Consider the following 26,682-nt stretch of genomic DNA (forward strand, 5'->3'; position numbering starts at 1 on the left):
AACAAAAGGTAACGCTAGTCCGATGATAGAAACACATTGGCAGAACTTTAGATTTTCCTAAGCTAAAAAAAAAAATCAATCACAGCCTGCTGAAGGCTTTTGAAGGAAAGTCCTAAAAGGCGTTGAGATAATGGCTTCCTCTGCGCGAGGCTGTGAGCGGTCCTGTGTGCGGACGCAGATTGATAAGGCGTGATGCGCCGCTGCTCGATGAAAAGCCCGCGCTGAGCCTCCCTTTCAGCGGTGGGAAAAAAAAAAGCGTCTCCCCCAGCTCGCCTCAGCCGCTGTAAATCCAGCATTGTCAAGCGAAGTCTGTAAGCCAATAACGCGGACCGCTTATCTGCCGGGGGAAGGAGAGAGCGTGTTGCCTAATTCCCTAAACGGGAAACGGAAAGGAGCGTTTTTTTAACTGTGAGGATCCTGGACGAGGAGTCCCTGCGGGCTTCATCAGAACGCCGCCGGTGCATTGTAGATACTATACTGTACTATTCTATATTATGCCATGCCATGCTTTGCTATACTATACTATCCTACACTATGCTACCATGCTACCTGTACTTTGCATGTTACCATGGCATCTGCCCTTTCAATCCCCACCCCCCCCACATGGTCCCCACCATGAGAGCCACTACATTAACCGATAGACTGCATTTCACACTGCTGAACGCTTGAACCCTTTCGGAGTCCTTTTTTGGATTCCCCTGTCAGAGGTGAATTAACACAGACGATATTACAGTGCGGCACCCTCTTCACTGACCTGGTTACCATGGAAACCAGGTAATGCACGTGTTCGGGACAGGGCGCGTGAACGTTAGCGCGCTGGGACTGCACCTCTGACCTCAGCGGTGCCTGGGCACCCGGCCGTTCCTCACAACCCGAAAACGCGCAGGAAACAGAGCCCTTAGTTTAGTCACTAACCTTAATCTCCAAAAACGAGATTGGATCCCAAAAGCTGCTCTGGTGCCAGAGGAAGATTTAAAAAGAAGAAAAAAAAAACAGAAAACCCCCCAGAAATGCCAGGCTGGAAATGTAGTGGAGGAAAAAAAAACACACATCTTACCCTCTTCAGTCTGGAGTTTATTTTGCCCTTAAAATAATCCTCACTTTTTCAATTCAATTCAGTTCAGTTCAGTTCAATCCAATCCACTTCAATTCAATGCTGTTCAATTCAGTAATTTAGTTTGTTCCACATGGAGCTATTTAGTTGGCTTAAATAGCGTGGTTAGTGCAGACATAAAGGGCCTCTCTGTGTGGAGTCTGCATGTTCTCCCCGTGTCCGCGCGGGTTTCCTCCAGCTACTCCGGTTTCCTCCCACAGTCTGAAGACATGCAGGTTAGGTTAACCGTAGAGTCTGAACTGCCCGTAGGTATGAGTGTGTCAGTGAATAGTGTGTGTGCCCTGCGATGGACTGGCGACCTGTCCAGGGTGCATTCCTGCCTCTCGCCCAATGCATGCTGGGATAGGCTCCAGCTCCCTCTGCGGGTTAGAGGTTAGACAGATATTCAAATGTACATCAGGTAGGGATCTTACTTAGCAGGAATACAATTTTCTTAATGAATACATGACATTATGTGTGAAAAAAGCATGTGAGTAGTGAGCAGACTGACGATACGTGAGATCCACTGAAGGACAACGACGGGGTTCTGCCTGTTAAACTGCCGCAAGTAAAAATTGAATTAAATTAAATGGCGTAGGCCTCTCCGAGAACACGCAGTGGGCGGAAAGGACACACAAACCGCACCGGCAGAGAAACAGCAACACACCGCTCTGTCTGGGTCACGCGCATTTAAATAGCGTTAGCGTCGTCTACATAAAACTCACTGCCAAAGCGGCTACCGGTGCTAATGAGCTGAGCGCGGGGCACGTCCGGTTCACACAGACGATCGCAAATTACCGCTGCTAACAAGCGCGCGTTTTTGAAGCCTGGTGCTAATTCAGATGTGGGTATATTTTGGGTTTACGGAAGAGACATAAATATTTTGCTTTTACGAGCTGAGTCATGCAATACTAGAACTGCTTGACAACAAAGGAGGTGGCATTGAACCTGCTCCTGTAATATGTTTTTTATGTTATAATTTAAGTGGGCTATTGCATTGTGTATGGAGATAAATATTTCCATAATTCCAATAGGCAGATTGCATTCACAGCTGTTGCACAAAAAAGCACTATGAACTGTATATCTCTTCTGAAAATATTGACCTCTCAAGGTGGCAGTGTAGTTGTGACCGAAAGGTCACTGCCGTTGTGCATTGCTCAAGTACCTTGCTCAAGGGTACACTGTCGTTGCTTCAGTATATATCCAGCTGTATAAATGGATAAAATGTTACATAAAAAAAATTGTGTAAGTTGCTCTGGATAAGAACATCTGCTAAATGCCTGTAATGTAGTGTAACTACTGATAACTCCACCCCATTTTGAGTTGAATAACTGTCCCATCACTAGTTTACAGATTTTCATTGCCACTGCTATTTTTTATTTTTATTTTTTGGAGTTGAGGTAGTGGAGTTCTCGTAAGAGGGAGGTGTTCCAGGGGTGTTAGAGTATATGTGTGCGGTTGGAAACATGGAAACAAGCATCCCCCCCAGCCCTCCCCCCCCCCCCCCCACGGCTTCTTTAAGTGTCCAATAGAACGCTCGTTCCATTGTTTTCCGACCAATCACGGACCTTGTTTTCGGGCGCAAGGGCGGCAGCAAGACATCAAAGCTCCGGGCTCCAAACTGTGAGGCGGTTCTCCGCGCCCTCCGGGGGGACTTCGAGACGTCTCTGAAGAATGAGGAGTGGATGCCGGAGCGTTCCGCTCCTCCGATCTGCACGGGCGAAATTAGAACCGTGTGCGTTGCGTGCGGGTTTTTTTTACGCTCACGAGTACAGCGTGAAAGCAGAAAGCAGAAAGCAGCCACTTCAATATGTAAAGTCGCAATTTCCTGAGTCTGAAAAGAGGCGGCGAAGAATGAGGTTATTTTCCCCCCTTTTTTTAGACTAAAACACCCCCCCCCCCAACCACCGAACGCCAACCCCCCCCCCCCCTCCCCCCCCATTACGCTCTTTTCAAGTACGCCATTCACCGGCGAGCGCAGAATGGCGGTGCTGATTGCTCTCCCTCTCTCCCTCGTGCCTTTTCGCCGCGCCGCGCAGATCATTACATCCTGATTTTGTGTTGAATCAAGTCTCTCCTTGTTTGGCTTTCAGCCGTTCGTCAATGGCCTCGCGGCGCCGCGTCGACTCGTGGCACAGATAGCTCCCGTCTTTTATCCCCTCCTCAAAATAAGATAAAAAAAACTGTAAAAAGAAAAAAAAAAAAAGTTTAAAAAAAAAATAACGTTCCTGGCAGGATGTGGTTTTTTTGGAAAGTTGGAGCTGAGGAGGGTTGTGAGTCAGCCGCGGCGTCGTTATCTGCTGAAGAGAGGTTCCGTGTGAAGACAACCGGCCTGTCGCTCGGAAATCTCGAGCAGCGCGTCGCCGTTCATCTCCGTCTCCGTCACTCGGAGACGACAACCGGGCTATTTATTTCAATTTCTCACTTTTTTTATTTACTCATTTTAAATAAAATAACCCAAGATCGCATTCCTAAGCTCTTGTACTGTGAGAAAAAGGGAAGATAAAATAAACACACTTCAGTATGACGAGTTAAAAGCGTTCTGTTGTGAATTCCAGCAGATGATTTCCCTTTCACAACAGCAGTGTACACCCATGTTGTTATATTCCGCCGGGATTACTGTAGAGAATATGAATTCCGGGAACAAACATGCGTGTTTGTTTGATGCGTGGCGTTGTTAGGGAGTGTGTGTGTGAAACCTGTCGCTGTTCAGCATTCCTTCATGTGTGCCTCAGTTTACCCTAAAAAACAACTGAAGCACAGAGAACAAAAACAACCAGCAAAAAAAAAATCACACGCAGGTCTCAGGGAAACACAGGAAGTAGGAGACAAATGATAACACACAAAAACAAAAACAACAACAACAACAAAAAGAAACTTGCTTTTTCAATCAGGAGATCATAGACACTGCTTTACTCACCGCAGAGCAGGCCGATAAACTACAGGGGGCAGCAGACTGTAACAGAGGCTGAATTTCCACAGCTGGCCTTGCTCAGCCTTGCTGGAGTGGCTTTTCCACGCGTGTTCGCCTGCGCCTCGTATCGATCTGTATTGATTTTACGTTTCCCGCTGCCCTCCTTCTGGATCATTTTTATGTAGCCACTGCACCGTTCGCTTGGCAGGTTGCTTTTGTCGAGAGTGCTCCACACTACGGAGCCAGTGCATTACAGGCTATTTCCTATCTGTGATTTCAACCTGACATCTTCTTTATAAGAGTTCCCTGCATATCCCTGGACACCGCACTGCTGCCCAATAGTGTGCCAGATAAAGGACATATTTAGTAATATTATGACTGATGGTTGCATATGCGTAACAGTTTTATACTCCATTTCGAAGAAATTCTTAAGGGAGATTTGTATGTTTTGGCATGAGAATTAAAGATGTCCACCAAGGGAACCTGTGGATTTAGGTTCTTGTGACCTTGTCTGTTCCTGTGGTTTTAAGGAATGGCATTGATGTTGCTCGCATTTAACCCCCGAATTAAATTTAGACTGCAATGGAATGAAAGACATAGATGAATCCATTCAAGTGTGTGTGTGTAGTAATATTTCATCCTAGCCTTGTGATGTTAGCGATTACACATAATTTCATTTTGTGGCATGTAATTCATTTCTCTGGTATGAAGAGTCAACTAATTTAATTTTTACTTTTTTTTTTTTTTTCTCAAGCTCATCAAGTTAAAATGTAATTGTTTGCTGTGTATCTAACAATCCGTGTAAAAACAGTTTAGTAAAACAATGTCTGATTTCCCTGGGATTTTCTCTTTAACGCGCTGCTTTTGATTCAATCCACTGGCAGCGAAGGCTGTGTTTTGGAAAATCATATTCCTGGTGTGAGCTTATTTTTATTTTTTCATGAGCTGACAGTTTCGCTGTAAAGCGTCTCTTCATGAACAGTGAACTGCAAAGAAGAAGAAGAAAAGAAGATGGCCCCGCAGGCAAACACAGCGCTTTTGATCAATCAGCTATGCTGTGATATTTCTGTTAAGCGCTCGCTTCCTGAGTGACTGCTGAACTGGGGGGGCCTGATATTCCCCCTTCTGTCCCCAATAACAACACCCCCCCCCCCCCCCAGTCCCACCACAAAACAGGCCGGCACCCGCCAAGTTTGTGTCAGCCACAGGAAAACTTCAGTTTAATAGGGCTGGAGTGGGGGGGGGGGGGGGGGGGGTTGGGGGGAGGGGAGGTGGGGGTTATGATAATGCTCCCTTTTAAGCCCTGCTAAACATTTAGTATGGCGTGTTTACACTGTCAATGGTAACTTGAAGAGATTTTGGCTGGAATGACATAAGGCTGGACAGCATCATTGTTTGAGCTGAATGGTGATGGAGCATTTTTGGGGGTTTTTTCCCCCCCATTTCCCCTTTTTCACCCCCTTGCCTGCAGGGCTCTGGCTTGCGATTCGCCATCCGACTGATTATTTTTTATTTTGTTCAGCTGAACTCTTTATTCTCTCCTTTGACCCTGTAACAGTCGGACAGGAAATTCAGAGAACAGTCCGGCTATTCCAGTATGAGCGGGCGGCCATGACGCATTCACAAGGGGGTACTGGAGCACGGGAGGGGAAACTCACAAGCACACGATGAAGATGGTGATGACCATGGTGATGATGACGATAATTACGATGATGAAGATGGTGATGATGATGAATATGGTGATGGTGATGAAGATGATTATGATTGACAACAATGATAATGATGAAGATGATGATGAAGAAGATGCTGATGATGATGATAATTATGAGGACGGTGATGATGGTGATGATTATGGTGACTAAGATGGTGAAGATGATAATTCTGACGATGATGAATATGGTGATGATGGTGATGATGATGAAGAAGATGCTGGTGGTGATGATGACTACTGATTTTTAAAAAGTCTCACAGTCTCAAAATGTGCAAAAAAATTAATCTTACCCATTTTTTCAGTAATTTGTGCACCCTCCATTTCCAAGGACGACTCTACTGAGTCATCTTCAATTGTGTTATTATATTTGTGAACACTGGCTGCACCCTTCAGCCAAAACCATAATTCTGAGATCAGGTTCATTTCTGGAAGTTGAGATGGCCATCGAGAAAAAGTAATTTTTTGGCCAGTTACCCATTTCTTGATCAGTTCTGAGGTAGGCCTGGGTCATCATCTTGCTGAGAGCTCCATTTGGTGCCAGTTTTGAGCTTCCTGGTGGGGGAATGACCAAGTCTTTCGTGAAAAATCTCCTGACACTTGGTAGATTTCACAGTTTCATTGATCATGAGAGTAGCCTCAAGGATAGTTGATGCGAAACGACCCTATAACGTTGAAGGCTGATGATAAAAGTTCACTGTAGGTACGGCTTCCATTTCAACATAGGCTTCCTTCTTTTGATGCCTCTGGTGTGTTCCCTAAGCTCCAAACCTGAAACCCAGGCCTGTGGGCGTAGATTAAGTTTATCAAAAATATGTGCTTATTTTTTTTATATTTGCGGTTGATTTACTTATGAAAAGGGAAGACACGACTCCTGACCAGTGCGCTGGAGGTGCACAATCGCACGACAGGCCACGGAGAAGACCGCGGCGGTTTTGTCGAATCACCCACAACGCATCACGCACGCAGGCTAAATCCCTGGCATGGCATAACCACCGGACAGATTGGACCGATGAAATCACCCGGCAGACACTAAGCTTGTTTTTTTTTCCCTTAATTTATTTTTTACTTTATTTTATTTATATTTTTCTCGATTAGGTTCCCATTTTCATCTCCGGTCTCTTTCCCTCTCCCCAAATCCGTCAGCAGGAGTTTTCTTTTTTTTTTTTTTTTTCATTTCGTGCCACACGCACACGCCACCGACTGCCTGTCAGGATCTCTGTGAGCTGCTGCCAGGGCGTTTCTGGAACCTTCCGCGGGCGGAGCAGATTTGCCTCCTCACCAGCTGGGCGAGGCGCTTCGCCGTGTCGTACGGGGCTACGGTTCGACCCCGCTCAAAAAAAGACAGGACGCCCTCTCAGCTGTCGCGCCAGGGATAGGGGGCGGTGGGCTCCCGTTGCACATTTTGAAAGGAAACGTTTAAAAAGTGCAGTTTTATGATTCCCCCACCTCCCTGTCCAGAAACTCTGTACTGTGGACAGGTCTGTGCTGCGTCCCTTATCTACACTGCTTTTGATTTTGTGGCTACAGTGCTTTTAAACAGGGGGGGCATTATCTCCAAATTGATGTGACATAATTAAGAAATAAAAAAAGCAGAGATCTGCTTTAAAAGATTGGGAGGATCTCCTCTTCATCTTTTCAGTCCTTAGCCATAGCCTACACTCTGTGAAGCCTGTTGGCACTTCTTTGACGATACATAACTATGTTTAAGATGCCATTTACAACAAGTAAGCCGGTCATTTTCCCTGTGCTGCCCACTCAAGTACTTTTCTCACAACGCAGTCACAGACCGTGCCACAAGGACATGAACAAGTAAAAAAATATAATACAAATAAATATTACACACAAACACACACACTACACATGTGCACGTGCACACACACACACACACACACTACACATGCACACACACACACACACACACTCCAAATTCTAGTGCTTTGCAGGCCGGTAAGAGAGATGTCAGTGTTTTAATCAGCAATGCTGTTTGTTTGTCTGTGCTGCATTATTGATAAGGCTCCTGTAAGCTGGCCTTCCTCCTGGATTTCCACACTGGGAAAATTAAAGGAGAGGAATGAAATGGTTGACATGCCAAAGCCTTTTTCTCCGTCTCAGAAAAACAGCATCCGTCACTTTTAATTTCTACGAAGTTTGGTGATGCATAGCTGCGCAGACACAGAGCTGAACTGCAGGACTCGCACTTCAAACACCACAGCAAATAAAAGGAAGAGGTTTCGGGTTTATTTTCTGTGGATGTTTTTGTTTTCCAGACCTGAATTTTATACTGGGTTCTTCTTGCCTGGGCAGTGACTACATAAAAATGAATCCTCCCGTTTTCACAAAAAGTTGGATTTCAACTGTCATCTGCTCGTGATACAGCTATGCAAGTCACCTACCTGATAAAAGCTCACTTCACAATGACTGGTTGACTTCATATGGGAATAACTTCCCCTGATAGAGGATGATTACATTTTCCAAAAAATCGTTTGCCCCTTTGAGATGGCATTAATTTATTTTAATGTGTTTGCATTGAAGATTTGTCCTATTGTTTTAATGTATTGCCATAGTGGCACGTTATTTCATTTTTTTAATCATATATAATTTTAAAGAAAGAGAACTCACAATAAAATATAGTAGAGTTCAAGTACAGTTGGTGAAAATTATGGCCAAGCCATAAAGGGGAAGTAACTGTATTCTTTCCTTAGTAGCAAAAAAAAAAAGAATAGAAGATTTTTATGTGAGCTCTCTGGAGTGATGATTATGATAAGGATAATATAGATCATGGACAGCACATAGGCCAGTGGATGTGTCTTCCCCTAAACTGATGAGACAAGGCGTTGATTGTCATCTCAGATAAAGCACTGGAGGACATCCATTGTAATGTTATGGCTTCCAATACGCACTTAAAATGAAATTGGTACCATTTGTTATTTTTGACTGCAGGCTGTACATTTAAAGGCCACCAAAGGAAAGGAAATTGTTGCTGATGACTTAAGACCCAGCAGGAGTGGAAATATGCAGTGCAGTGGCGGGGAGCGGGGGGGGGGGAGCAGAGGTGGACATTTACACCCCAATCCTGGCTCCCCCCTCCCCCCGGAATGCCAGACACGTGTGAAATCTGCAGAAGTTCACCACAAAGAACCAGCCCCCCCCCCCCCCCTCCCCCCTCCCCCCCCCCCCCCCCCCCCCCCCCCACACATCGAACCCGCAGCGTCCCGACTATAAACTACCCATCATAGTACACTGCCACCCTTTTTATGTACCTATTTAATTTGCTGCTACCTGAACATTCACAGTAAACCTACTTGTGCTTGTCATCCCTCTGCTTCCCATACGTTTCTCATTAACGTCCACAACTCCAGAGTGCCCGGGAGCGATGATTACTGCACGCCCCGATCTCCCCTCATCTGCACCGATAGCTCCATGACACATCGCCGAGCGTAATCACGCGTTCCTTTATTCCGTGACACTGACACGTCAGGCGTTCGTGCGGACCGCCCAGCCCAATGGCAAATGTGTCTTTAGTTAATCTTGGGAGTGGCGCTATCCCGCGCGACAGGCGGCTTCTCGCTTGCTCACTCGCTCTCCATCACCGCGGTGCAGAGCCGCGGCGTGTTCGCTCGTTAGCGCTAGCGTTAGCACTAGCGTTAGCGTCATCGTTCCGTTTCGCTTAGCCGCGCGTCCCCTGTAGCTTCCGTGCAGCTGCTCTGCGGTGAACCCAAGCAGATGTGCCAGTTGTGCGTCCACGCCCGGAAACTTCCGTCGTGTTCCACCTCCTCGCCGCCCAACCCCGACCGCGAATCCGCCGCCGCGATCTGACCCAAATGTGACTCCAAGCGGCAACTCTCCTCGCCCAACAAGAGCCTTCAGCCAGCGTCTCAAGGGCAGAAGGGATCTTGCTCCGACGGTCTTTCTTGCTCACTTCATGAGTGGGGCGTCATGGCAGCCAGCTTGGCGTGCGCGCGCGAAAAAAAAGGCCCCACCTCGACGCTCGACGCCCCTGCCTGACGCCAGATGCCGTGGCTAAAGCTTCTGTGAGCTACCAAACGGGTAACGATCAAACAAAATCAATTTCAATATCAATTTCCCCACCTCGTGCGGCTCCTATCGATTTCATACTGATCCGCCATCAATCTGCGCTCCTCAAACGGCTCCTAGTGTTCCACTGGCTTGCTCACATGAAGCGCATCTTCTCCAAAGCAGCCCAGATTGCGTGTAATCACAATTGACCGGGCCCGTCTTCCCCACATGAAATAACTGCTTGTCAATAACGTATTCTGCAAGCCCGCTTACTGTATTCCCTGTGACAGCACGCGCTGTCCCGTCTAAGCGCCTGCTCTTTCTTCAGATTCAATTCAGATCGCTTGTGCTGAAGGACAACAGGCTACTAATGCTAGTAGCTAGCCTTTAACCCTTTAAGGTGTGAGATCACAGAGTTCTTAACTGAACATTCTAACGCCAATGTAACAATCACATCTGGTAACTTAGAACACTGAAAACAAAGTTCTAGAACACTGACTTAGAATTTTGAAAACGCATTCCACAAACCTTATCTTCGAAGGGTTAATTTGGCCCTATGCATGTTGTTGTTATTGTATTAATTTTTTTATTTTTCCTGCATTGTTAGCCTTTTTCAGTGAACATAAAAATAGCTTTACTTGATGTTAGATAGGAAAATGTGTTGTTTGTAATTTAATTAGTTCTTCTGTGTGTAAAACGTTCCCTTTGTAAGGGCAAGTTCTATTAAATCCATAGAGGTCACTAAAACACCGGTAGTGTATTCATGTAAAAAAGGAGAAAAAAAGGAAAATCTGTTTGTCACACCCCCCCCCCCCCCCCCCAAAAAAAAAAAAGACAGCTCACTTTTTTCCTGTGCATACTTTCTTCGCCTAGCTTGTGAATGTTTCAAACAATCTTGTGCTGTTCCTGTACATCTGACATGCTGTTGATTTATACAGGATCGTGACGCTCCGCTGCACCCAGTAGATTTCATAGTGTTTCTCCCGTCACTACCCGCTTCAAATGGGAAATATATCCATTTGTTTTGTCAATCCTGTTTGCGCGCGCCGGCATACACACACGCACACACACACATGCACGCACACACACGTCTGATCCACATTGCAACATGAAATAAACACTCTCAGTGAATCGTTACAGAGTATCCCTCTCCGATTGTCTGGTGCATGATGGTGCCTAGAAGTTCTTCCATTTCTCTTTGAACTTGGAATTCCTACCACAAGGTGAGGCGATTGCGGGAGTCGAGCTTACATTATTTCTGTTTGGAATGTTAATGACGTTTCTAGGTCGGATATGTTAGAGTGTTGCTGTGTCTGATGTCTTCCAGAATCAAACTTTTATTGCAGGTTCTGGCTCTAAATATCGTGTTGTTGCAGTGTCCATAGCTGTACGCCAATGTATCGCACGTTTGTTTCAAGAGATATGCAGTCTGACACAGTAACGTACCAAACGTTTGGGGGAAACACGCACGTAGGCTATTCGAGGATGAATTGCTATTAAATGATGTGATAATGAAAAACATAGCCATGAAAATCCCTAAAACCCGAATGCACTAGCTCTTGGTAAATTAAACGATGTGACACGATACAAAACTAAACACGGAGCTCGATCAGCACTGGCTACTTGGCAAAGTCGGACCGTGAAAGCGAATGCGTATCTCTGAGCGCGCATAAAAGCCGTTAGACTAATCGGCGCAGCATTTCATGTCCGACGTCTTTAGAGCCGAGACCGAATTCTTCCGAGTGACAGTTTTCTCCCGAGGACTTGAGGGAGTCAGTTGATCGCGGGGAGTGGAGTTGATCGCGTCCAGTGACGTCACCTTTCCATCCCCTCTCGTTTTCTCCCCGTTGCATGCCCAGTCTCTCTCACTCTCTGCGGGAGAGTACGCGTCTGAGCCGCGCAGCTTTCAACTCTGCTTCCGAACAGAGGGGTTATGAAGACAAAAACGCGCTCAATCACGGGAAATATAAATCATTTTCATCGATAAATCTCTAAATGCATTGTTCGGCTTCTTTTTTCGGCGACTTTGAAGAATTTAAGTATTAAAGCATACGGAAATAAGTAATATTACTAAAAACCGTGCGAAAAGAGGAAAAACTGACGGTTACATAGATGGTGGATTATTTCGCTAATGCTGCAACTACCTTGGATGTAATCAGCGACAGAACACTACGACCAGGGACGAGGTTACTGAGTAAAAAGCGCAGTATGATGTTAAGGTAAGCCCAAACTGAATCTTAGACATTTCCGAAAGGAAATGTGCGATAGGGAAGCCTCCAAGCGTGACGATTCTTGGTATTTACTTCAGCGCGTGACGCGAAGAGATTCACGATTTTGTATCAGTATGCACAGGCTTTATTTATTTATTTATTTATTTATTTTATTTTATTTTGTTGAACAGGACTGAGTCAGGATATCGTAATATTTGTCACCCGAATCGTAAATAAGCTGTATTCTCTGCTGTTGTATCCACCGAATTGTTATAGGCTAAACTTGTCCTCCTCTAAGGATAAACGGACTTTTAAAATAGTATTTTAAAAAATCTGTTCCGAGTGGAAAGCTATGCTCAGGTTGTGGCAGACGGGCTCTCTCTCGTCGCGATATCGTGGGTTGCGATAGTTGTACACGCGCTGTCTCGCGCGTAGGTCGCTTTAGTGGGCATCCTTCTACGTTCGCGTTTAACGGCTCAGAAATGTAAGCCTTGCATTGAACAGCTATTCGCGACGACACCGTGAACATGTTCACAGCCGCGCGCAGTTCCGCCCCGATTTTCATTAGTTGTCAATGGGAAAACATGACATATGAAATATTGTAATCTTACCCTGTCATGCCTCACATCAAGTCGTCTTGACACCACAAGGCGGAGAGGTAGCCACAACACAATAGCGTTGTTACGTCGCGAAGGATGCATTCAGTGCTCAATGTGCACATGTATAACGCTGTTCATTTCTGGGCATGTGAATAGGCTCACTGCCGCGCAAACACGACTTCGAACTCTTGCGCTTTTAGATGCCGGTCCTCCAGTCCCTATTTATCGCATTTTCTTATCAGAAGTTCGGTATTCCCGTTTGCATTGCATTAAATGGCGTTATTTCGTATGCCCACTTATGCATCGGCGTGTATGCATGTCTTGGGAGTGTTTGCCATAAGAATCCCTAATGATGATAGTAGTCTACTAATGAAAGATAATGAAAAATAAAGCAATCCCTGCAGTCCAGTAGCAATTCGTGTTCATTTACGCGCTGTGCTGGTCGAACAGCCGGCGTATTGTTTCGCGCGACTTGCTGCTATTTTTGAATCGACACCTAATATAACTCTTGGTTTTTTAAATGATATTGTTCCCTGCAATAGTCTATTTCTCAATCGGTCTGAAAATGAAATGGAAACAACCGTTCTATCTATTTCATTGTGTGTGAAATTAGGATGACTTCAGCTTGTGGGAAAAGCCGTAATTTTTGGCCGTTACACTCGTTCCCAAACGTGCCTCGAGGAATGTTGAGTTGGTGTTTAATACGGACATAAAACGAACTCGCAGTTCTGTTTTAAATTTCAGTTGGCATATCCGATGTGCTGGCTCTTTATCTATTTTGTATATTTCACAGGAGGATTGGTTTTTGTTGTTAGTTGTTATAAGCTTTCATTGAACTGATGGTCATCCAGGAATATCATAAATCTGTTGTTTTAAATAATAATAATAATAATAATAATAATAACAACAACAACTATTGTTATTTTATTACTTCTATATTATTATTATTATTATTATTATTATTATTATTATGAATACTACTAACAGTACTATAATAATAGTAGCAATAACAATAATAATAAAACATTTGGAAATAATGTGCGGAATTTGCAGCTTGTGTTTTCAAGAACAGGAGGTAGACGTGAAGCATAAAATCCATGGTGTGATGCCCAATTTTAGCCACTAGGGGCCTTCCTGTCTTTACTGTGAACTGAATATGCATGAATTAACACTGTAAGGATTTCGGCACTTGCATTTCAATGCAGTTATGATTTTGAGCTTCATTATAACTAATAGATATATCATTTGGTTATGTTTTACTTTTACCACAGTTTGTAACAAGATCATTAATAATATCAAATTTAAAAAATAAAAAAAAATCTTAGTATTTACCTGCACGTCAGATAAAGGCACAGTCATTGATTGAATCCATGGTTTACCCAGCCGACGTGAGTTGCAGAATTATTGCCACCGTTGGATTTCATTTTAGACAATAAATGGTGTGCGCGTAAGTTGAAGCGGGGGGGGGGGGGGGGGGGGGGGCGACCTTAGTATTCTTTTTCAGTTATGTATTATGTGACTGTATTATTAATGTTTGGCCCTAAAATGTGCTTTTTATTTATTACAGGAAATGCAGTGCTACATAGCATAAATATACAGTACATGCTGGTGATAGGGTGGGTTGTGAGGTGGGAGGGTTTGCTGGTGAGGTGTGTAGAATACCGTTTAAGTGCTACGTAAGTGAGTTTGTACTGTGAAGGAATGATCCATTCTTTGTTTCCAGTCAGCATTTAAAAACCCTCACCAAGATGGTGCGATCCACATCAAGTGGATTTAACAGGTTCTAGTTCAATGAATTTATGGCTTCCCCCAAATCGACGCAGAAGGGTTAGCTGTTTTACATTGCTTTGCCATTTTGCTCGATTTGCTATTTTGCTGCGCTGTCAAAAATGCGGACTCAAATGGAATAAACACATCTGCATGTTTGCCACGCGTTTTCTTTTTGGAGTTGCGGTGGTTTAGTTGTGTGGTAGCCTTCTGTAGTTGTTTCAATGACCGAAGGTATGCACTTATTGTACGTCGATTTGGATAAAACGCCTGCCAAAAACACTGTCATGTAATGGTACTGGCAGGATAGTTATAATGGATCAGGGTTTATAACGCAAAGGTTGTAGTTTCTATTCCCAGGTGGTGCACTTTCGTTGTACCCTTAGGCAAGTGAACTTGAATCGCTTTGGCACATCTGTATAAATTGATTGTGTTCAATTTGCGAAAATCGCTCCGGATAACATCGCTTGCTAAATGCCTACATGTAAATTTATGGCATTCAGGCTTTATTTGGGCTCTTATCCCGTTTTATTTTTGAATTCGCGGTCTAGGACAACGTACACTGGCTATACTGACATTGGGCCTGTGATTTGAAATGAAAGCCGTCGTTGTGCGATAAAACGAGCAATCCAGGAGGCAACGTGGTATTTTACCGTTATGAAATGTTCCGTGCGTTCACGCGAGACAGCCGCCCTCACCTCGCGCCTCGTCAAGCATTTTCCTTCCCTGTGTCTTTCTAAGTGCTCAGGTAAAGAAACCGCTGACACGAAGTCGTCATTTTGAAGTGTGAGTGCAGCATCCCCTATAATTTAAGAGTGACATGCCAGACTCAGAGAGGAGACAAAACAAGCAGAAGAAACTGAAAACGTTTAAACTGATTGGCTGAGGGATGTCCTAAACCTGGACCCTGTTTCACGAAGCAGGATTACCGAGTTAGCTGGATTACTGCACTGAGTAAAACCCGGAACCCTCCCAAATATGGAACTTGGACTGTAGTATTAAGAGCCGTTCTGGGGTTTACTCAGTGCAGATGTACAGCTAACCCAATAAACCTGCTTTGTGAAATACCCCCCTGCAATGGTACTGTAAAAACACGTATGAATATACTGTGTCGGGTGATGTCTGGAATTGCCCTGAAGATACTGAGAATGTATTAATTCCCCCTCTGTCACTTTTTGATTTTGTTCTGTAGTCTCTGGATCTTTATCTTTCCTCTTGAGTTAGATTTTAAAAAGACAAGAATTCTGATATCGCTTCATTGCTGCATCAAGCTTGTTAAATTTAAACCCTGAGGGATGTACTGTTTTTGCTTCTGTACCTTTTCTTTTTTTTTTTTTACATTCAGCCATACTGCAGTGCCTACCTCAGACTTTTATTAAGTGTTGAAGTATCGGCTTCACCGGTGCTGGCTTTGACCCAGTGAACTTGGACGACTGACTGTCGTAATGGGCGTGAAAGCTTTCCTGAGCCCAGTGATGGTGTCAGACAGTTTGAGGTTTGATTTGATCAAATCGAAGCGGCGTTGCCCTGCATTACCTGATTGGCTCACATCGGTGACAGCGCATGTCTTCTCCACCCTGATTGGTTTAACGGCTCGAGTGTTGGGTTTCCATGCCTCGGTGCTGAGTCAGCAATATGAGCCCCTATAGAAAGGACGCGACGCTGAAGGAATGCCGCGAGTCAAATCATCACTTCCACTCGGCTGGCGAAATGCTTCCCTCCTAGCAGCAGGCCTCTGACAAAAGCAGATATTTATGTGAGGTCATGTGCAGTAAAATTCCTGAAATAAACAGTCATAAATTCAAATTAGGCGACGGGAAGAGGGCTCTTAGGCTGGCGCGGTTTTGACGGACGGGGAAGCGGGCGAAAGCGCGTTATTCACTGCCGTTCTCAGCGCTCTGGCTTCCTCCTGCGGACACCGCGCTGGTTTATTTATGATTAGCACCGCCAGGTCTGGCCGATAAGCAGATATTTAAAGCGCCCTTAAATAAGGAATCGCCCGTTTAAGTCCGGTGATTGATCTCTTCTTAATTGGGTTCCTCGTCGCTCTTGACAACGCGAGGGCTCGGAGCTGCTGGAGGCGGGAGACTGTAGAGCAGGGCTGCCCGACCCTGTTCCTGGAGATCTACCGTCCTGCAGGCTTTCACTCCAACCCTAACAAAGCACAGCTCATTCAACAGCTAGAGATCTCATTGAGCTGCTAATTAGTAGAATCAGGGGTGCCATATTATGGTTGAAATGAAAACCTACAGGACAGTAGATCTCCAGGAACTTGGTGGGGCAGCCCTACTCTAGAGTTTCCACATGTTGCCCCCACAGGCAGAGACAAGGACCACACAAAACACAGGGACATTAAGGGGGAGTTGAGGGGGTGTCTGTTTAGTGACTGTCCAGCTGTCTCTCCTAGCAGCTGCGCTGCTCTGAAGGATCGTGTTTTGGGGCGCGTGACCCTCCCCCCCCCCCATGCCTGCGTCCCAGCTGTGGCTTGTTCGCGCTGAGGTCAGCGGAGCACTGAAGTCGAAGCTTTCAGCAGGTGTCCTCCATCCTCTCTTCACCCAGACAGGTGTACCTGCTAATGACGACCGCACCTGTTAGAGAACCGGCCTTGTGGCCAGCAGGTTGCAGGTTTGAATATTTCCAGGTAGAGCACAGCCTGAAGTATATACTGAATATGTGCTGAAGTGCTTAGGTAAGTATCCAGCTGTATAGAGGGACACAGTGTAAAAATGCTGAAGCTGGGCACACTGCTGCTAAATAGCTGTACTGTAATGTGAGGGCATTGTGGCTAATGAAAGGATCAGCTCTGAATGAGTAATGGCTCTCTACCATAGCTGTAAGAAGCAAAGGACTTTAAGACAAAGGGGTGGAAAAACGATTAATCATGCTGGTTTTTAAAATATGTATTTTGTTGTTGTTGTTTTATATGTGTTTGCAGAGTTCATTTTGTTTTTCAGAAACTCTTGGCGATAATACAACAAAGGCCAACATTTTATTCTTCAAATGAACTCCAGTTAATTTCTGACCACTTGTTCTTCTTTAATTTTTGGTCCAGAGTTCATGGAGCTGGAGGGGGGGAACTCCTTTAGAATTTTCAGAAGCTGAAACAGTGAGAGGGAAAGGAAAGTGTGGGGAGGTTGGGAATGTGAGGCATTCCAAGGTTATCACGTTACCTCACAATGGCAGAGCCACACATGATGGAATTTTAATGAGCCCTTTGAAGAGCAGGTTTTTTTGAATGCTTTTTTTCCCCCAGAATTCTAAGCCAGTGTTCTAGAACTCTTTCATTGCTTTCAGTTACCAGTTGTGATTGTTAGCATTAGAATGTTGAGCTAAGAACATTCTAATCACATATTTGTGATGCTGTAGATTAAAGGGTTAAAAAGTGTTTTATGCTTTTTTTTTATAAAGAGAAAAATATATTCATTTCTTTCCTCTGTCGGAAACTGGCTGCATTTGTACAGAACAGGCTATTTTATTTTATAATGTCACCGTGAGTAAAGTTATCGGGCATGAAGAAAAAAAGCAATCGCAGGGTGCCTTTTGACGTTGATTCTTCGAGAGCGATATCATTGGCTGCTGTTAGCGGGAGAGGATATGTGAGGAGAAACTCGGGGCTGTGAATGTGTACGGTCTGGCCATTCACAGCAGATAGAGCAGGATAATGTACTGTACGTAAGCCTGGGAGGCAGGGAACCATCTGAATCCAGCTCGGGCAGCTGTGTGCAAGACGTGCTGCCAACGCACGGTAATTAATGTGAAATACGGCTTTACCTGTGAAGGAGCTGAAACATATGGCAACGTATTAAAAACTGAAAATAAAAGGCGCGAGGCTGAGTGTGTTGTCTTTCGATTACTGTTCACCCATGCAAATGTGGGTGCATAAAATCACGGTACGTTTTTTTTTCCCCAGTAATTTTAGCAACCAGATAAGTGGTGTAAGACATTCAGGGGTGTTTATAGGGAATGGGCAGGGGTGCCTCCCCTGGAATTCTGATAGGCCAGCCCAGGTGCCACCCCCAAAATCATGAGTCATGATTGGCAAATTGGCATAGACCTTCAAGTCCGTTGCTTTCAAAATAAATGACACGACTGTGCTGGCAGTTAGTCCAGGTGTTCAGTCTCAGTCTTAAGACTGCCACCCCCCCCCCCCACCCACCATGGTCACAGCCGGTAACCCCTCGGACGGCACACGGTGCCGGTTTGCACCCGGTCCGTGCGATTTGCCCCAGGCTGAATGGGCCCATCCAGTTCTGCAGTTTCCTATTTATTTTAAAACCCTGGGAGTCTTTGGAGCCTTTTGGGAAGATTACAGGCTGAAGAGGCTTCTTGCCGGGGGCTGTCTGGGGGGGGGGGGGGGGGGGGGGGGGGGGGTCACGTACCGTCACCTGCACAGCTGCGATCCCTCTCCATTCACCCCCCCCCCCCCCCCCCCCCCCCCCCCCACCGAAGGACTGAACAGGACACTCACGCTGCTTCTTTTTCATTCCCCCGGGACCTTAAGAGACGTTCCTTTCTCACTCTGTGTTCACACAGAGCCGGTGTGAAGTTCGCCGTGGTCGTGCTGCTCAAACGCTGCCTTGAAAGAGAGTGCATTTCGATCGCTGTTCGTTTTCCGGTCTCTTCGCCAGATCTTCTCTTTCCTGTCTTTACGAGCTTAAGATGAAATCAGCTGCTATGCGCTTGTAGTTTAGTAGGACATGCCCGTGTGTAGAAGAGGCCACATTGATTTTGGACATGTATATATATATATATATATATATATATTCTTGAAGTTTGGATTGTGGTTTGATGTGGTTCGCACGCAACTCATAAGTCAATAGATAAGCTCAAATACTCTGTAATAATACTTATGGATTTTTCTCATTGCTTGCTTTTTTCCCTCATGAAAGCTGAAGATCTCACATGCCATCCTGAGGCACTGAGTTGAAAAGGCAAATGTAGTGTAATGCTAATAGGCTTTGCGTGCAAGTCTGCATTTTAAGAAGCATTTCAGATTTCCAGTGCTTTGCATCATCTTGGGAGACCACAGGCTGTTTGTATTTAGCTGTGATGGAAGTGTGTCTTTAGACGACCCATCAGTGCATTTACAGGGAAGCTGCTTGTAAAATGTATTGTTCAGCATTGGCACTACGGACAGCTAAAGCACAGTATCGAACCTTTAAAGCGAAGCTTACCTGATAATGGCCTGGGCTAAGCACATTTTTACAGCGAGGGCCTCACGCAGCTCTTAAAGGAAGTGTGCGACAGCCGCAGGAAGAGGGTTTGAAAAGCTGACAATGAAAGAAGACGGGAATCTGGGCCTTGCTGGTTCTTCCTCCAAGACCGCGACATTGGATATTTATCATTCCTTCCTAAAATGCATATGATGCTTTTCCATGAAAGCTGGTAAACACAGCCTGGCCAGCACTCGATAAAATCCATTACATCTGGTCCTGGTGCTGCTCTTAAAAGCCATTTGCTGAAAACCGTTATCAAAAATAACGCACTCCTCAGTCACCGACTTCTAAAGTGACAGAGTCGGTTCCCTTTTGTGCTTTACTCAGTTTCAGTGGACTCGATGGAAGTGGTTTTCTGCAAAGTTTAAGGTTGCGTTTGCGGAGTTATGATATAATTCGGTTCGATATGAGTGCCACTCTCTTTTTCTCACGTACCTTTCTCAGAATGTGGAGGGCGAGTGGATCATAAATATTTTATTCTCTGGTGTCGTATGCTTTTATGTTTGCGGACCCCTTTTTCCCCCTTATATAATGCGTTTATATAAGCGTTTGTGCGTTCGACGGATTGTGAGTGTGCGGCAGGCTGTGTGCTATCTGGCCCCCTTCAGCAGTTACACGTGTGCGGTGTGATATAGCGGAAGCGTTTTGGTTTAAAGGGTTTTATAGTTTACTGGCGGAACTGTTGTGTTGGAGGAGTGCAGCCGCTAAACCGTGACCCCCCCCCCCCCCCCCCCACTGCCGTGTGTTTTTCTGTTTTTTTTTTCCCCCAGGATGGTATCCCTTGGAAACGGTCTCAGGATTCTGTGGCCTGAGCTGAGAAGTGGAGTGGATTGGGAAGCTGGGGGGTGGGGGAGGGGGGGCAGATTGGGTTTGAGGGGGGACATCCAGTGATCTTATCACAAAGTCCTCTGGTGATTACAAAAAAAAAAAAACTTGAATTTAATGTCCCCCATAGCCTCATGCCCTCCCCCCTTTATCCCCTTCAATTGAGCTTCAGCCAAATGGGGAAATGGAGTGAATTGGATTCGTCAGGCCCAGAGAGCGAGGCAGAGAGACAGAGACAGATAGAAAAAGGCAGAAAGGAAGAGAGAGACAGGAAGGAAGAGAGAGAGAGAGCGAGCGAGATTGCCATCTTGCAATAATAACCATGCTGGTCCATTCTGTAAAGGCAGTTGTCATCATAAGTCTGTTTCAGTAGCCTTGTTACTGAGACGCTGCTGGCACGTAGCCTACCGGGGCTTCAGAAGATTGTTTCAGTGCCTTGTTTCTGATTCGTTGCTAGCACGTAGCCTAGCAAGGCTTCAGTAGATCAGTGCCTTGTTTCTGATTCGTTGCTAACATGTAACCTAGCAAGGCTTCAGTAGTTCAGTGTCTTGTTTCTGATTCATTGCTAGCATGTAGCGTTGTTGCTAGCACGTAGCCTAGCAAGCCTTCAGGAGATTGTTTCAGTAGCCTTGTTTCTGAGTCGTTGCTAGCACGTAGCCTAGCGAGCCTTCAGGAGATTGTTTCAGTAGCCTTGTTTCTGAGTCGTTGCTAGCACGTAGCCTAGCGAGCCTTCAGGAGATTGTTTCAGTAGCTGCTAGCATATAGCACAGGCTGTGGTTAGCCTTCAGGAGGGAAGACGTTTTTTTTTTTTCTTCTTTTTTTTCTTTGTGGCCCTCAAGACCTCTATTGCTGTCAGGTTGGATTACCGGGCGCGGGCCCCGAGTGAAAGCGCCCGTTTGAGGAACTTCTTAAACCCCGTTCCAGGTCAGGCTCCAGTAAGCAGCTGTAGGGGCGATACAGACACCCGTGACAGGAAGACCCGATTCTCCACAGCCCCACGGCGCACTTTACTTACCAGTTTTTTTATTTTCATTTTTTTTTTTAAACATTTTAAATTGATTCTCATTTCTCCCTTGGGTGCTTGGATTTTCTCCAGGGCTGGCTGTAAGAAGATATCAAAGAGGGTGGGGGGGGACGGGGCGGGAGCTGGAGTGGGGGATAGAGCATAATACAGACTTACGAAATTGCGCGATTTTACAGTTACGGCTATTTGAATTATTTGCGTCGCGGCGTGGAGAAAGGCCCATTTCGCAGCGTGACGATGTGTCAGGGCCCGCTCGTTTCTCCCCTCTAGTACTGAGTGCTTTTTCCGCCTTTTTTCGTTTTGGGGAATCCCCCCCCCCCCCCGGTCATTGTGCTGCAGTGAATGGTGGAGCTGGGAAGAGGAGGTGCTGATTTTGGGCCTCCTGTCCCCTCCTGTCCCCCGGCCCGCTGATGCACTGGCCGCGAGAGAATCACACGCCTCAACGCTTTCCGGCCTCTCGTTCAAACTGTGACACCGTGGAGTTATAAAGGAGAGAAAAAAAGGGGAAATTAACACTGCCAGTTTGAAACAAAAAAGAAGGCACAGGTTGATTCTACACACTATTGAGGTTTGTCCTGCGTACAGATGTGCCCCACTTTATCTCGATGCATCTTTCTACAGAGACGATGATGATGATGAGGGTGAAGGGTTCAATTACAGGTCAGGAAAAGGCAAACAAAACAAACACTTTAGTAAAAAAAAAAAGACAAACCGGCAGTAGCTTTCTGCTCCAGTAATATGAGCCTGTAGTCATGTGATGTTTTAGTCTTTAGTTTGTTGGCTGCCATGGACCATCCTGTAAGGATAGGTCATTACAGAAACTCCGGGGCTCGACCCCATGACCTACTGGGACTTCAGTGGTGTCTGTGTTCCCGCCAGCAACCGCGTGACTCCTCCACGTCCACTACCCCCAAAGGAGTTTGTTTCTTTTTCTCTTATTTGTGTACTAAAACCAGAAACTCCTTACAGGAGAAATGTTCAACTGCAGCCTCTTCTCCTGCCTGTTAGAAATCACTGTGAATGAAGTGGCACAAGCTGCAGCCAGGCTGTGATACATCCGAGTTTATTGAAAAAATCATTAACGTTAATGAAGGACCATGAAATGCTTATTATTATGAGTGTGCTATGGAATCAGTCAGCGCCATGTTTATACAAGCTTGAAGGTGCTCTAAGCAAACCACTTGGCTTTGATAAACTCCTCAGTGTAACACAGAACTCTGCCTAGTTTGGGCCTGATGCAACCGTATGGAATAAAAACAGATACATGATCGATGACAGATCCACTGATCTGATTCATGTTTTGAATTCAACCTTGCATATGCTATTAATAGCGTAATGTTTAGATATGTTTCACGGTATCGCGTTTGTCAAACGGGTTGCTTGGATAACCCACTGCTATGGTATGTGGCAATCTTCGGAAATGACTTGGCTCATAAAGTACCGGATGAAGATGTATCCGCCCAATCGGATGAAGATGTATCCGCCCAATCGGATGAAGATGTATCCGCCCAATCGGATGAAGATGTATCCGCCCAATCGGATGAAGATGCATCCGCCCAATCAGGGCCTATTCATTTAAATCACTCTGGTTAACCGTTTAGCCGAGAAGTTCATTTAGCCGCTGGCTGTGCGCGAACATAAATAAGGCCTCTCTAATTGCGAGGCAAGACAGCTCTGCTAAATTTCAGCCGGAGCGTGGCACATGCGGGGCGATGCTGGCCGTCAGGGCGTATTTCAGCTTCCCCAGGTATGTCAGGCCCTTAATTTGCTGATGTATCTGCCTCTAACAGGCGTTCCCCGTCCTCTGATTGTCAGTTCGTTCCGCTCGGCAGCAACGGTGGGGTTTTTACCGCTCCGACACCGGTTAATTCTCGCTTTTAATTTATTGTTTCCCGTCGACGATCCGAGCGCTCTCTGGCGAGAGCTGAGCTCGTTGCCATTTTAAACGCCGCGGCGTTTAGAGTGTAATCGCCCCCTTATCCCGGAATATTAAATTGTGACAAATGTTATTGGTGTGTCGAGAGACAGCATCTCGGCTTGCGTTCAATCAACATTTGCCCTTATCTTTTTTAGTCGGAAGTAAACACGAGCGGAGCGCTCTTTCCTCGCAAGCTCAGCTTGGGGAGTTTATATTAAGTGATTTGATGAACTTGCCTGTGGGAAGAAAATCATTTTTAGATTGTTTGTTTAATTGTTGGTCGACATTAAGGAGAATTGTTGATTGAGTCCCAGCCTTGGGAAGGCACACACATTGAAAGGCTGAAGGGACTCGTCGTGCGCTGCTAACAGACGAGGTCTGGGGACGTTTCCATCGAAACAGCCCCTCTCCTCAGTGCTCACGCTGCTCTCCTGTTAGATCATTTTCGCAAATGTGATCACCTCCGCTAATTAATTTATTCATCCCTTAATTAATCCATCCATCCATCCATCCGTTATCTATACCCGCTTATTCCTGGCCAGGGTTGCGGGTGGGGTGGTGCTGGAGCCTATCCCAGAATGCATTGGACGAAAGGCAGGAATACACCTTGTACAGGTCGCCAGTCCAACGCAGGACACGCACACACACACACAAACACACAGACACACACACCGAGGGGCAATTTAGAGTCTCCAGTTAACCTAACCTGCATGTCTTTAGACTGTGGGAGGAAGCCGGAGTAGCCGGAGGAAACCCGCGCGGACACGGGGAGAACATGCAGACTCCACACAGAAAGTCCCAGGCCGGGACCTTGCTGTGCGGCGACAGTGCTACCCACTGTGCCACCGGAGTATAAACCTATATTCGATTGTGAAAATAAAGGTGTATTTCCTAAAGCTTATTATGAATAATATAACACTGGACGTTTCAGGTTTTCACTCAGTGCAGTGCTCCTTACGCAGCCAATGGGGAGAGTCCCTGATGGACTGCCCTCTGTCCCAAACGCAGCAGTGCAGGGGTAGGTTCTTCATCTGTGTCCGTTTTCCTGATTGTGCCGGGCGCCCCCGGCGCGTACTGTACGTGGCTGAGCGGGAGAGAGGGATCCGCGTCCAGATTGGAGTTTTGCGCAGTAATCCCAGGGATTAGTGCTGTGATTGCTCTGGAACACGATGGAAGACACTGCCCTGCCCGCGGTGATGGGCTCTGAGAGCTGCACTCTGGGAAAACGGTTTAGTGTGTGTGTGTGTGTGTCTGTGTCTGTGTGTGTGTGCATGTGTGACTGTGTGTGTGTGCGTGCGTCTGCATGCGCCCGTGTGTGTGTACGCACGCATGTGTGTGTGCGCGTGTGTGTGTGTGTTTTTGTGTGTGTGTGTGCGTACTATATTCTTTGCAGCTGGAAGCAAATAAACTTTCCTCTTCTATGTGAGAATAATCCCCGTGAAAAATAGTGAGCTGGATGCTCCAGATTCGCTGCCCCCGGTGCCATTTTGCCACAGTCAGAGGCTCAGTGTGCTGAGGTGTGACTCGGGAACGCTGTACTGAAACACGGAGGGGGCGAGGATAGCAGTGGGGGGTCAGAGGTTAGGGACCTGCCCTGGTGTTGAGCGTGTGAGGTGGGGGGGGGTTGGAGGGGAAGGCTGTTCTGTACCTTCCTGAGCGGTGCTTTGCTTCAAAAAATAAAAATAAAATAAAATATAAAAAATCCCTGCACAAATGGATAATGTATGAAAATACCAGCTCTGGTAAAGTGCTTTGGATGAAGCTGAGCTCTGCTGAGCCCTGACAAGAAGATTGCTCCAAAGGACACGAACCGTGCAATATTTATGAAGTCAGCGGAGACGTCTTCCGGAAGCTTCTTCTTCTTCCGCGCGGCGAAGGCGCCTCCGGAGCGAAATGCTAGCGGCGGGGTCGCCGTGGCGACGCGGACGCGAGCGAGCCCGTGCGGCGGGCGGCGTGAAAGAGGGGGGGCTTACTGTTTGAAGTGAGTGGATTAGAGGTGCGATACGGGGGCGGGCGGGGGGGGTGGGGGGGGCGGGGGGTATGAGCCCAAACCCTGTGTCGCTAAAACGCCGCGATGGCTCCACACTCCCCCCCCCCTCCCCCCCTCTGCTTCGCTTCTTCTCTCCTCGCTCCTCAAACTCGCCCTAAACCTCTCCCTCAGGGATTGCGGGCGACTCAGAGTGGGATCTGCGGCTTGTGAGGTGATTAACTGCCAGATTGTTTTGACTCGCGCGACTTAATGCTGTCGATGACCCTCAGAAATCTCAGTGTTTACAGGGTTTGGAGATTATTGGAATTCCCCTTTTCTTTTAGTGACCCCAAACCCCCCCACCCCCCCACACAATGACACAATCCACACAAATGTCCCTACATCAGCCACTGTAAATTTCTCTGGCCTCCAGAAACCATTTAAAATATCCTTCACTATCCTTCAAATAAATAAAAAAAACAGTCTGGGCCAAGTGAAAACATACACTTCAACCGACATGCTTACAAAAAGGTCAGAAAGTGAACAACTGTCCCTTTAAATTCATTTAGGGTAGAACAAATTAAAATCACTGAATCAGCAGAGGCCTACATAGACCTGTCCTGAACTGTGCCTCAATCCTCTTATCTTATTGGTTAAAAGTGTCACTGTTGCCATGGCATTGGCCAATCCGTGCCTCACCTGAGATTTGGGAATTTTGACTGTGGCCTGTAAAGCAGGTGTAGAAAATAAAAAAATAAATAAAAAAGATTCCAAAAATAGCTTTTTAATATGTGATTATTGCTCAGAGAATGGTGCTCTGCAAACTGCAGCCTGTCGAAGAGGGTTTGCAGGAGGATGATAAAATGGCTTTGCTTTTACATCGCTGACTAAGGATGGAGATTTGTTTTTATGTCGCCCAAAGAGCAGGTTGAGATTCATCTCGAAGCAGGAGTGTGTGAACGGAGACAAATGGTCTCTCTCTCTCCGCCTGGGTCTGAAGTACTGTACGGTTCACACAGCCCGAATGCAAATCAGGGATGTACTGAAATCGCACATAAAAAACAAACAGAACTGCGTTTCGATCCCTGACCTCGTGTGTTGCATTAGTGTCACTCTGTTATAAGAACGTCTGCAGAATGGCAGTCAAGGTCTGGAACCTGCGATGGAGTGGTTATATTTATCGCGCTTAAGGAAAAAACATGTCACGCCCTCGTCCTCGACGATTCAGAAATCTGATGTGGCTGGGGGTGTGAATGCTTTATTTATGCTGCTGTTTTTGATAAACATAACTGGCGAAAGCTTTCCTACAAATACATAAATGACCCCCAAATCAACCACCTTCTAAGTCACTGTGCTAAATGACCTGTTGGGACAGGTTGTAAAAGTGAAACGTTAAATTCACTGCTTTTTGTTTCTTTG

General features: G+C 46.1%; 1 protein-coding gene across 43 annotated transcripts in view; it reads left to right on the forward strand.

Annotated features, from left to right (window-relative positions):
- LOC118227313 (receptor-type tyrosine-protein phosphatase delta-like) overlaps nucleotides 1–26,682 on the forward strand; it is a 333,188-nt gene that overhangs the window by 169,376 nt on the left and 137,130 nt on the right. For 2 of the 43 annotated variants that reach the window (XM_035417572.1, XM_035417576.1), the window contains exon 1: nucleotides 11,496–11,954. The exons of 40 other annotated variants lie outside the window; for them this stretch is intronic. The gene's annotated coding sequence lies outside the window, so the exon portion shown is untranslated. Of the gene's footprint in view, nucleotides 1–10,935; nucleotides 10,959–11,495; nucleotides 11,955–26,682 lie in introns of those variants that run through there. One more of the 43 variants, XM_035417577.1, reaches the window with a different exon arrangement.

Source organism: Anguilla anguilla, chromosome 5 (genome assembly GCF_013347855.1).
Source record: "Anguilla anguilla isolate fAngAng1 chromosome 5, fAngAng1.pri, whole genome shotgun sequence".
NCBI classification, from domain to species: domain Eukaryota; kingdom Metazoa; phylum Chordata; class Actinopteri; order Anguilliformes; family Anguillidae; genus Anguilla; species Anguilla anguilla.